Below are 13,024 nucleotides of genomic sequence, written 5' to 3'. Positions count from 1 at the left end.
TTTGCTTATAATGTGAATCACACCTACTACAAAAGTCACGTCTGTCTGTCTGCCTGCCTGTATAAAACAACTCAGCTCCCTTGTGGACCAACTTTGTTGAAATGTGGCACACGTCTTCCTTGCTGTGGCTTTGTAGCTCCACCCATCAGGTAAAATAGTCCATAACTGTCAGGTGGAAGGTTTTCCGGTCCTTGCTGGTGGGAAGTGGTCTCAATAGTCCATGCCTAGGCACTCCTGATGAGGTGATGGTCACTGGTTGTAGCTGCTCAGATGGGAGACCAGGAGGCATCTTGTGTCTGGATATGGGAACAGACATCTTTGCATATTGTCAGCCACCATGCCACCTCTAGGATCTTTAACAGTGGTTGTGTGTGTCCAAGTTGACCACCGATCAAACTGTCACGGTAGTATTGTAGGAACTTGGGCACATATGTCTCGGCATTACCAATTGTTAATGTCCCCCTGAAGTTCTCTATAATGTATGCAGTCCTGGCACGCCTGCTACCACTTTCAAGGGGACCCCTTCCTCAGCAGTTGAAATAGTGCAGCTGCAATGTCAGCAAACCCCTGAATAAACTTGTGGAACCACCTAGCTATCACCAGGAAGCAACGGAGACTTTTTACCTTCTGGGGCACTGGGTAGTCCATGATAGGCTAGATTTTCTTCGGGTCCACTCAGATCCAGCCTGCTGACACAACATGGGTGAGAAGGTCAGATATCTTGCAGAAACCTATACTTCTTTGCATTGAGTGTGAGAGGGGAGAGAGGGCAGCCTTGTCTGACCCCGGATAAGACCAGGAAGGGTCAGTTTTCCAGCCGTTTACCAGCACTGTACTGGAGACGTCTTGGTACATCAGGTTGCTGTATGAACAAAGTATCTCACCCATTCTGATCTCATGAATTTGTGGGACACAGACTGCAAGGCTTTCTCTTGATCTACGCCGACTAAGGCTGTTGTCATGTGGCTTCACATTGTATACAGAGTCCCTGATCATGGCCAGGCTGTCTATGCGCCTGTGTCAGGGGATGCTGCAGGTCTGGTCTGGGTAGATGAGCTGGCTGGTAGCTAGCTGGTTGGCTATGACTTTGGCCAGGATCTTGTAGTCCACATTCAGGAGGGTGATGGGATGCCAGTTTGTCAGGTTACAACTCTCTCCCTTTTGTTTCTACAAGATCATGATCATTCCATCCCTCAATGATGGAGGACATCCTGCCCTCCACCAGTATGTACAACTACAGCACCAACAGGTCTGGTCTGATGAGGTTCCACAGCTTGATGCAGAGTTTGGCTGGTTGTCCATCACAGTCCGGGGTCCTACCGGGTCTGATGGACCTGGCAGCGGAGTGCAGCTTCCTCAGTGTCAAGGGGGCATTCAAGGCCTACTTACGTGCAGGGTCCACAGTTTTGTTTATACCTACTAGAAATTGGTTGGTCCCAGACCACTCCAATCACAGCTTCCTTCCTGCTCCTAATGATGTCTGCCTTGTCTCATAGTTCCTTTAGGGGTGTGTGGCTGGAGTGGAGTTTTCTAAAGGAAAAGGATTTGCACTTCTCACCATTCTCCAGGTTCACCACGTAAGAGGTAAAGACTAAGCACTTGGATTCTTCCTCAATGTGCCTTTTCAGGCTCTCCCTGGTCTCCTCCACCTTGTGTCTTATGTTCCAGCCACACTGCTGAAGCTATTGCAGGGGCCACATCTCGTTCTACAGTCTGCAGAAATCACTTTGCTATTGGCATTCCTGCTGCATTCCTTTGGCCTGAAAGAAGCTGCAGAGTTTAAATTTAACATATTCCCAACAGTTGCTTACCTTCTGGAAGTAGTGCTTCTCTTCCCTCCATGTGGTGCACGCGGCGTTCCTTAACTCCCAAATGACTTTTTCTCTTTCCAGGAGGTAATTCAGTTTACATAAGCCCAGGCTGTGGGGGAAGTATTGGCCAAGAGATCACTAGAAATGAATGGCCTTGTGGTCTGAGAAGAGGCAGGGGACTAAGGTGTGCTTGTCACATTTCACTGCTCAGGGGGTAAGGATGAAGTCAATCCAGGTGCGGGTTGAGCCATTGGGCCAGCTCCAGGTGTAGTTGGCCGAGCCCGTCCTGGTAGTCCCCTCTGCATCCAACAGGGAAGGCTCTGTCACCATCACCCTGAGTAGCTTGAATGTGGTGTCTAATCTCTCAAAGTGCCAGAGCTGCTCCCATCTTTCTCCAGGGGGCAGTTGATGTTTCCAGCTATTACCACTATTCCAGCTGTTGCAAGTTGGGGCCCTGGCATCTGGAAGAGCTCCAAATGTTCATTCTTTCTCTGGGGAGTGTACACAGTGATGAGCCTAATGGGCTCACCTGCCCACAAGTAATCCGCAACCAGAAGGCGGTCACACATGAATTCCCAGATGAAACAGTTACCCCGGACAAAGACTTGGACCCTACGGATTTGCTGTCGCCACCTCCTGATTAGTAGGTAGGGCTGTGAGGCCACTGCTTGCTGAGGTGTCAGTGGTTCCTAGGGAATGAGAGGGTGCATTCCTGTAGCATGTACACATCACCGTTCTGAGAGGACAGAAAGGTCATCACCATCTTTCTCCTAAGTTGATCTTTGATGCTCCTTAGATTGATGGTAAAAAAAAAAGAAAGGTAGCCATCTGTGGGGAGTTAAAAAAAATAAAAATAAAAAAGAAGAAGTTAGTGCTGGCCTGGTGCCCTTAGTCATTGCCTTGGTTGAGTGGGACTTCAAGTTCCCAGGCCCTTGGATCCTCAGTTGGAGCAGAAAGTGCATGGGCTGGAAATTAATTGCTGCTTCAAGGAGCACCTTGTCTTTCATCTGGATTTTTTTGTCTGCCTGATGTGTGTGCTCTGAGGGGGTCTCCATTGTTTTCTTCCTTTTCTGGTTTTCCTCTGGGCTGTGTGGTCTCCTCCTCTTCCTTGACTGTTTCCTTGTAGGAGCTACAAGAGAATGAAAATCTTCAGAGTGAAACTGGAATAGGGATGGGGGGTTTCCTCAGTGGTGGTTAAGAGGGAAAGGGGTCTTTTTTGTTGTTTACCTGTGCTGCTCCTTCCAGTGATACAGAGGTGGGCTTCTGTTTTGGTTTCCTACTGTGGGCAGGGTAGGTTTTGGTCCCCCTGCAGACTCTTCGCTGCATCTTCAATGTAAGAATTCCGCCTTTGGGGGCCGTCTTTGTAGATGTGGTTCACCTGTCCGTGGAGGTTGCAGGTCTTTTTCCAGGGGCAGTCTTTGGTCTTGTGACCTGTCACTTGGCAATTCCTACAAGCAGACTCCTTGCAGTTCTTCAGCATGCGGCCTGAACCACTGCATTTTCTGCAGGTCTGTGGCTGGTCAGTGTAGTGCAGAAGTGCCAGTGAGTTGCCCAAGGAGAAGCTTTGTGCTAGGCGTTGAAGGGCAGTGAGAGAATCATTGTCCTTCCTCAACCTGACAATGACAGACCACTTACCTGTCCAGAAGTCATTCTCATCCAGGAACAGAGTGGGCTCCTTCACCATGGTGCAGAAACGCTTGAGGATGATTGTAATGTGCTTGCCCAATGTATGAGTGTTACTTATGGAGATAATCACCTGCCATTTCTCTTTCTGAATGGAACAGTTCCCAACAAAGCAAGCAAAGAAGAACTCTAGTCTGGCATTTTGGACCGTTTCTAAGTAATGCTTGCAGATAGCGATGGAGGTAAATGTTACGTAGAAAAGGCCAGCGGTGAATGATTCGATGTTCAGGGTTTCTGCCTTGGAGAATCCCTGCTCTATAACCATTTTCCATCCAAAGGTCTCCATGCTGCTCTCCAGGATCCTACCCTCCACCTCCCTTAGCTGCAGCACCACCGTCTGCTTCATCTATGGTTCCAGAGGTGGAAGGCACTCCTGGAACTTCCTGACTGGAGATGGGTGGGCATTGGCTAAAGAGGCAGAGGTGCTGGGTTAGGAGGACACTTCTAGGCTGGCCTTCTCTTTACCTTGTTTTTAGGAGTTCTTCTTTGTCATTGTTATTTCTATGACTCATTGTTACAAAAACAGTTAATAAGCAAAAATGTGATAACCAACTTTTGGAGAAACTAACAAAAAACTGTGAAATGCTCCAACTTTCAAATCAGTAAACTTAGGCTTGTGAATGTTACATTGTCTAACTTGTTGAGTGATCCCCATGCCACTGCAGCTCTATGTCATGATGGCGGTTTATGGACCTTCTCATGCCTACACAAAATGGCCCAATGAGCTCAGCAGCTAGGGAAGAAGATGAGGCCATTGATCACAGGAAGACACATCACAACACAAAAGAAAAAGATGAGTGCTGAACAGCCGTGTGGACTTGTTGTGGCTGGGAGTCCTAACCAGGCATTGAGTATCCGAGATTGGACGTCATACTTGTGTCAAGGGTCCTTCCCCTACCTGTTCATTGGATCATTACTGTCACATGTACAGACGGTGAATTCCTTACTTGCATCTGCTAATCAAAATTGACTCTCCCAGACCCAGCAGGATTTTCTGAACAAGCATTTCAATATCCTGTAGATACTGAAGATATGGGCACCAGGAGAACCAAACAAATGAATATACAGTATGTCATCGCCCAGTCATGTTCTTCTTTTTCCAGCATTATTTCTTTTTTTGCCCATGTTTTGGTGTGTTGGCTCAGCCTTTCTTCTGACTACCAGTCTGTCATATATTCTAATGAGCCCTGGACAAGCCCTGCTCTCATTACTTAATTAATCCTTGCAGGGCTTAACAGGTTTGGAAAATAAATGAACAGACTTTATCAAATCCAGATCACTCAAGTGCCGCAGCCTATCACATCAGCTTTGGGAGAAAGGCAGGAGCCGGACTTGAATAGGACATCAGTCCATAGCTGGTGTGACACACAGGAGGACAAGCCACCACTTAACTTTGGAATGTGGAGGGCAACGTGAACAATATGGTCGGCAACCAGGCATGAGATATGAACCCAGGATGCTGGCTCTGTGAGCGAGGAAATACAAATAATTTCAACAAAGACATGCAGGGCCCTTTCCTGCTTTGTTCCCTGAGCTTCTAGCATAGGCTCCAGACCCCGAGGACCCCAACTGAATCAAGCTGTGTTGTCAATGGGGTTTAGAAATGAAGTGCAGGAAAGTGACAGAGACACAAATAGCACAAGCAAAGAGTACAAGGCTAGTGAGGGCCACTGCGGACCACCAGTTGGCCTTGTTTGCGCCCAGCACATGTATGAGTATTTGTAATATGACTGTGTGCATTGCTAATGGCACTACAGAAGTGAACAGCACTTCATTTAAATCGCCGATTCTACTTCCACTATACTGTACAGTTTCTAAAATAGGATGAACAAAAATAGCAAATTTTGCAGCAAAGAATTTGTGCAACCAATCATGTGCCGCGCAAGTCCCAGTGGGCACTGCACAAACATTAAAGGGCAGGGGATTCAATCTGCCAGCAGTGCAGAAGTAATTTAAAGATATACATGTTATGAAACACATATATTGTTTAATTATTGTATACAACAACACTAACATTAAAAATTTGACATAAGAGGAGGCCATTCAGTCCATCAAGCCCATTTGTTTAGCTAATAGCTAAGCTGTCCCAATAACTTATCCATATTTTTTTCGTAAAGGTTGTCAAGGTTTCTGCTTCAACTTCATGTCTTGTTAGTTTGTTCCAGAATCCCTCAACTGTTTGCGTAAAGAAGGGCTTCCTGACTTCAGTTTTAAATGCACTTCCCCTTAATTTCCAGTGATGTTCTGGAGTATGTGATTCACCCCTAAGCCAAAAATATGCTGCTGGATCTACTTTATCAACGCCTTTTGAGGATTTTAAATACCTGGATTAGGTCCCCATGCTGAAAACCAAACAGGTTTAATTCCCAGACTTCTCCTTAAATCCTGGCATAGGTAGTCACTTATTGGGAAGAATTCTGTACCCTCAAATGCAGAACACCAAGCCCACAGCAGACTGCACACTCTTGAGGGAGGTGACCAACAATGGTGAGGTGCATCTCTATCAGAAAGAATACATCAGTGCCTGATGCTGTGTAATATGAGCATGGCACCCTTGCAGCTCTGAAGCCTTCTGTCTCCCTTGAGCAGGTGCTGCATAATTTGTGTGGGGGTTTGAAGGCTGAAAGTAGAATTTATGAACCCCCAGAAGAAGAACAAGTTTAAGAAGCATAAGCACCCCTTTCACTTTCAGGGGGACAGCCTGGGGGAATACAGATGGCTGACAGAAAAGGTCAGTGATGGAAAGAAGACTGGTGGTTAAGATGATAAAACATGGACAGACCTCCACTCGTCCAAGAGGCACATCATGGGCTGGATGAATTGATGCTTGTGGAAACATTTTGTGTCTCGCTGCTGCTCTATGCACACGGCCATTTTCTGCCATTCCATCCAAGGGGCATACTGGACCACATTAGACCTGAGACCAATCAACATACTAAGACAGACAGCCACCCGGTAGCTTAAGCAAGAGGAACTGAATATAGTCCGATTGTATTGATATTACTATCATTCATTTCTGCTCTGCTTATATTTTGGGCAAAACTGGAAATTTTAAGTTCATCTGTATATGAATATATTAAGTAACTTTTTTCTCCTGTGTGTTCTGGTACTCAATCTAATTACAGATGTAAAAGAAAGGAGGAATTATTGAACTACAGCAGTAGTCAGCCCTGACAGCAGGTTGGTGAGAGTCAACATGACCGGGATTTGGGACATTCTGTTCAGGTCCAAGCAGTAAAACATCTGCAATAGAGAATAGAGTCACCCTGAGACCCTACCATGACAAAACACTTTCAAAAACCATGTTGTTAAGATAACAAATAACTGTATGGTTTTATTTAGTTTGGCCAAGAAGGGTTTTGACTTTTGTTGAGGTTCTGGCCGCACAAACTTTGAACTGCCTTTAAAATGATAATCATGGTTAAAAAATAAGTTAAATTCAGGTTATTTGGATTTGCTTCTTTCAAGCAGTCATTAGACGCAGCTCTGCAATAACTTGATGCTTGGAGGCAAACACCAAATGTGGAGGAGAGACTAAAGCGGAAGTAAATGGGTGGGGGGGCAATTAAAAAGACCATCAGTAGCGCTACAAACGCTGGGGGAATCCTGATAATTACAGCATTCAGGTACCGATGATGATCCACTCTGAACATGGATACAACAGATTAGACTTCAGAAGGGGTCAAAATGCAGATCAGGAGAGACTATCCACCCACCCAGGGAAATCTGAAACATGACAAGCAGTAGCTTTAACAATTTAATCTTCGCTTTTGATGTATTATTTATTTATACAGGTAGTTTCAGTTAACAATAAAATCCTAAAAGTATTGCTTAACGTTTTGCAACACCATTTTGTTTCTTGCGGCCACCTGGCCATATTATTGTTGGAAATGGCATTTCTGCTGGTCACATGAGATTCTTCTGACATCAGCACACCATCATAGTAAAAGAAGGCAACACACAACTGGCATCACAGTTTTGGGATTCAAACAGTAAGAAGCATTTATCACAGTACGTACATTTTGTTGACTTTCAGAAACCCCTCGATAGCATCCACAGAGGCATCCTAAGAACATATGGTACCACAAGAGATCGCTCTGCTCATTAATAACCTTTATACCAACTTCACTTGTTGCATAAGAAGCAACAGCATTTGCTTTGAAATAAATACCAGAGTCGGGCAAGGCTATGTGATGACTGATCAATTGACTGGGTTATGTGCTTTATGGTTTAAGATCAATCAACAGACAACAAATGGACACTCTTCTCCACCACTGAAGACCTTGAATTCGCTGATGACACTGCTTTGTTGTCACATACTCACAACTACATGCAAATGAAAACAACCCATCTGAACACATTTGCACAGAAAGTGGGATTACAGATCAGCTCATCTAAGACGGAGGTTATCAGAACAACATCTGTTAGGATAACCGGTGGAGATGTATCCATGACTGACACCTACACCTATTTAGGAAGCATAGCGAGGCCCAATGGTGCAACAAGGAGCAACATCCAAAGCAGACTGTGCAAAGCGAGGACTGCCTTTTGGACACTTGGTAATGTGTGGAAGACCTTGAAGTGCAGTATCTACATGAACCTAAGGCTGTACCTAAGGATGTCAACTCTTCTACATGGATCTGAGTGCTGGAGGATGACAGAGGGCAACTTGAACAAGCTGGCTACTTTCCATGCAAAAAGTCAGACACATCCTGTGCATTTTCTGGCAAAGAACCATTTCTAATGAAGATGGGCTTGCCCGATGATCTACAGAATATGGCCACCATTATGATGTAAAGATGGTGGAGATGGATTGGCCATGTTATTAGAAGGGAAGGAAGTTCTGTTATCAAAAGTACCCTGTAATTGGGATTCTTGAATGGAAACGCAAAAACTGAAGTCTATGAACCAGAACTGGGAAATAATTGAGAAAGTGGTCCAAGACAGACATAAGGGTAGCAATAAAGGCCTTCCACCTCTATTTCAGAAGAAGAAGTTGAGGAAAGGATTCTTTAGTTTGTGTTTCAGAAGTTTAGCCTGGCTTATCAACTATATGCTTTGTAACTTAACGTTAGGGTTTTTTTTTAGTATTTTGTGCACCAACTCCTTGTCTGCTGTCTGTCCTGAAATAGAAATCTCAGACGTTTTGGTAAGTCTTGCTCTTGATGTTCAACAACTTGGCCATAATTGTCACAAGGGTCTGGGTAAGTCACAGGTGAAAGAAAAGCTAGAGCTCGATAACAGGGAGAAATCGAAGAGCAGGGTGCCATGTCTTCCATTTCAGTGAGACCTCAAGACTCAAATGCATCTCAAAAATAAGTTGAGGGATCAGCGAGCTAAGAGAGGAGCCTCAAAAACGTGAAGTTGGATTCGATTTCAAAACATCACCGGCTGTTTAAATCAAAACTCTTACAGTCACCAACAACAGTTTGCCAGTCATTAGTTAGACTTGCAATTTTAAAATTATGAAATGTTAAATACGTTCCAGTACATTTTGCCAGCTGACGCCTTTTCAAAGACATTTCATACATTTTGCTTTTGTGAGTTCAAAGACATTTGGCAGCTTATTGTGTAACAAATGTCTGTAAATAAAAGGTTAGGAAACAAGCCAAAAGGACACGTGAAAAATAATATAAACCCCATGGGATGAAGGAACCATTATAAAAATACATACACCAGCTCTGCTTGGTAGCCAAGCATTTTAAAACTTGTCCTTGATTTCACAAATATAAATAACAGACAATTCCTATGCAAAAAATAGAATAATCACAAACAAAACAAACAAGGTGCGAAAGCGAGAGCCATCTGCTTTTGTGCCGCCCCGTATTCTGCAGCCTTAATAGCCACTTACTGCCGCTTGTTCCTTCCTCTGCTTTGATTCTGTGGCTGCCAATTGCCATCAAGTGCTCAAGAGTTAGCAACGCAGATGCTTCCCCACAAGCTCATTTCTCATTGCTATCCCACTCGGCCCTTTTTTTCTGCTTCAATTGTTTGTTAAAAATGAAGTGCTATAAAAAGAGTCGCTATTCACCGCCTAATCAAAAGGAATGCTAGTTTGCTTTGACACTGTTGCCAGGCAGCCAAAGGGGGGCTTCTCATGTCGGCATAAAGGGTAATGGCAGGTGGACTGCAGTGTTTTGGAGGCAGCAGCTTTAGGTAGGTCAAGTAAATCCCCTCTTATAGGGATGGCCCGCAGCTTTACCTTGAAATAAAGCAACTACTTTTAATTTGTTTTGTTTGGCTTTGACCTTTTTTGCTTCAGACTTTAAAATCCAGGACTTGCTTTAAAGGAATGAGTGAAATTACAGCCAGAAAGGAAGAGACGCCTGTGGATCTTGACAGAGATCCAAGCAGTCCTGCAGTTGTTCATTTAAAAAAAAAAAAAAATCTAAATATGAGAAAATAAAAACCACCTCATTAGAAAATAAAATTATTAAAGTAAATAAATAAAAGCGGCTCCTGGTAGTCCAGAGAGTTGGTGTTAAGGGAAGGCTCGAAGCCAGGAGAAGGAGAACCAAACTCTGAAAATCGGTTTGCTGACAATACATGATGTGCTGTGGGCTTGATACGTAGGAATGTGTAGGACGTGTCAAGAATGATTCAGCAAGCAAATGTTTTGCTGCCACGAAACTGGATGGTGGCCTACCTGAAGTCTGATCCTTACAATATGACAATCTTTAGAGACGCATATCTTGTTATGGTGGTGATGTCAGTCAGGGAAAATGTGCTTGAAACTGACAATCTGTTTGACTAGGACATTCTAACGTAATTTGTACCAGCACATTTAAAGTGCAAGATGAGATCATAAACAACATATAACAGTTTACATACAAGAAGTCTCACCTCTTTGAAACATATATTTACTTAAGACTTTTAATATATTTAACTAATTTGGGACTTCACGTCATAGAAGATATTACTAGGATGTACCATTTATCTGTGTGCTGATTAGTGTAATTGGAATGCTTTTTAGCAATCAAATGAAAAGGAACCTAAATGATAAAAGGAACAGTTCTCTTAAGACTCAGCAGTCTTGCTGCTCACATGACGAGTCTCCACTGGCCAGCTGGAGTAAAAGACGTCCATTTTGGAATTGGTTTGTAACGATGACTCAGATGCAAGTGACACATCGATACCATTTTGTCTTTGTCATGCTATCACCAGGGCTCTATCTCTTGTTGCAGTTTCCTCTATTTTTGTGTATTTATGTGATTATTGTTGCTACGTCTGATTGGTGAAACGGAGCCATGTGATTATTGTTGCTACATCTGATTGGTGAAACAGTCATGCAGTAGATCCACTGGTGGCTTCTCTCTGGCAAAAATATAGCATATATAATGGAAGAAAAGTAATGATTTGAGTGTTGCCCAATGTAGCGGAGTAAGAGTAGCGTTTCTTCTTCACAAATGTACTCAAGTAAAAGTAAAAATGGTGGTGCAGTATAACTACTCTTAGAAGTACAATTTTTTTAAAAATGTTACTCAAGTAAATGTAACGGATACTACCCACCTCTGGTCTATATGTTGAACCCAAGGGATGGGGCCTCCTGACACCTCTGTCTATTTAAGGGCCTCACCTGTCCCAGGCAATTGCAGTGGCATTAGCACTCTGAAAGCGGATGTTGTTCGGCACCCTTGGCAGTCTCTCTTCAAGTTTGTGTTATTTTTCGATTTATTGGTTTTTTTACTTATGCTCAGACATAAAACACTTCAATAGCATCCATGACAGTAAACTCTTAATGCTAAAGGGAGACTCAGTATTGACGGCTTCATTCATTGGATATTTATTCCATGCCCACATTAAGTTGGCACAACTTACTACATCTTTTTACTGCTGTCACTGTCCTGCTCCACTGACAGACTGAGAAGATCGTTCCTCCCCCAAACTATGCGACTCTTCAATTCCACCCAGAGGGGTACACGTTAACATTATATAAAGTTACTGTCTGTTTTTACCTGCATTATTATCAATCTTTAATTTAATATTGTTTTTTGTATCAGTAAGGTGCTGCTGGAGTATGTGAATTTCCCCTTGGGATTAATAAAGTATCTATCTATCTACATTTTAAGACAATTCAAACAAAAATCGCTGATGAAGTCAATTTCTGCAGACGGGATGCCTGCTGGCCTCACAGAAGCATACTTGGACTTAGTAGGCTTCAAACCCAAAGGCATCCTCCTGCTTGTGTAAATTAAGAACATGTAAGATGGCTACCTTCCCTAGCTCTCCACACCACTGCCCTCTTCTTGTTGCTGAACACTTCACTTTGCAAAAGGTAACTGGGGTCATTGGTGACAAATCACTAGGGGGCTTGACCCTATCAATTTCATGTTCTCACATGGGGAGGCTGGCCAAAGCCTTCAAGTCAGAAGCAAATGCTTATCCAGCTTTGTTAAAGGAGATTCCTAGCAGTCCAGTGGCCAAATGGGCTCCTAACTGCAAGAGGCATCTGATGTACCCACCTGTACTTTCTGAGATGACACAGCACCCTATGTTACCTCTGCACCAAAGAGGAATTAACTTTAGCTAAGAAGGATTAGCATTTAATTCTGACTAAGAGACCTTGGGTTCATGGCCAGACCCCTCCATGTGAGGAACCAAAGCCAAAAGAGGCAAGATTAAAAGTGACTAGTTGCCAGTGACACCAGGTCACCCTCACTCCCACTTGAGCCTTTATGGTTTGTCCAGCCTAACCCTACCCCTGGCCAGTTCAGTACCAATTGATAATCAGTTGACATTTCCAAATGTCCAGACCATAAAGCCACAGATGACATGACATATCTACTAGTTCCATTATTGTTTCTTGGCCTACAGTACCCCCGATATCAGGTATACCTCCAAGCAACACTATATGAACATAGTGATCATTATGGACAATCCATGACCAGTACAGAAATCCAATAACAATTCACTGCTTGCTTTTAGATCTGCAGGCTCTTCCTCAAAATCAGACAGCTTCAAGCTGTTTGCATGTCCTAGTAGGACTACATAGTCAGTGAACAACAGAGTTATGACATGCATACTAACCAAGACTTCATCTTTTTCTGTGACTTAGATTTGCAATGAGGTGACCCTCTCGGCTGCCAACACAAAAAACAACATGTTGCCTGTAAGATGAGTCTCTCTACACCCCTATCCGGAGTAGAAGATTGACAACTCAACTCTACCTGATCAAAAACTTCAGCCACACCAAAAATCTCTGATTTCTTCTTCTATGCCAAGAGCCAATTTCCATCATCAAGGTCTGCTCCATCAGAATATTTCCTGCTTTTACCTGCCATATGGCTACAACGGACACCAATCAGTTACATTATGAATGCTAAGCCTGAAGCCTGGGGCTTAACTGGGGCTGACTCTGAAATATGTGTTGCCCAATAATCATGTCTGCCTCCAAATGTTAGCCCTTGTACCATTGTTACAGAGAAGATTCCTCTTTGTCTTGATTGGTGTACTGCGAGAGAGATATCTGGGTCGCTCCAATTATACTAATTTGCCAAGGCGAATATTACCAGGATGACCGTGTTCCTGCT

Source organism: Erpetoichthys calabaricus, chromosome 4 (assembly GCF_900747795.2).
Source record: "Erpetoichthys calabaricus chromosome 4, fErpCal1.3, whole genome shotgun sequence".
Classification (NCBI taxonomy): Eukaryota; Metazoa; Chordata; class Cladistia; order Polypteriformes; family Polypteridae; genus Erpetoichthys; species Erpetoichthys calabaricus.
The sequence above is the reverse complement of the archived record's forward strand: the minus strand, read 5'-3'. Positions refer to the sequence as shown.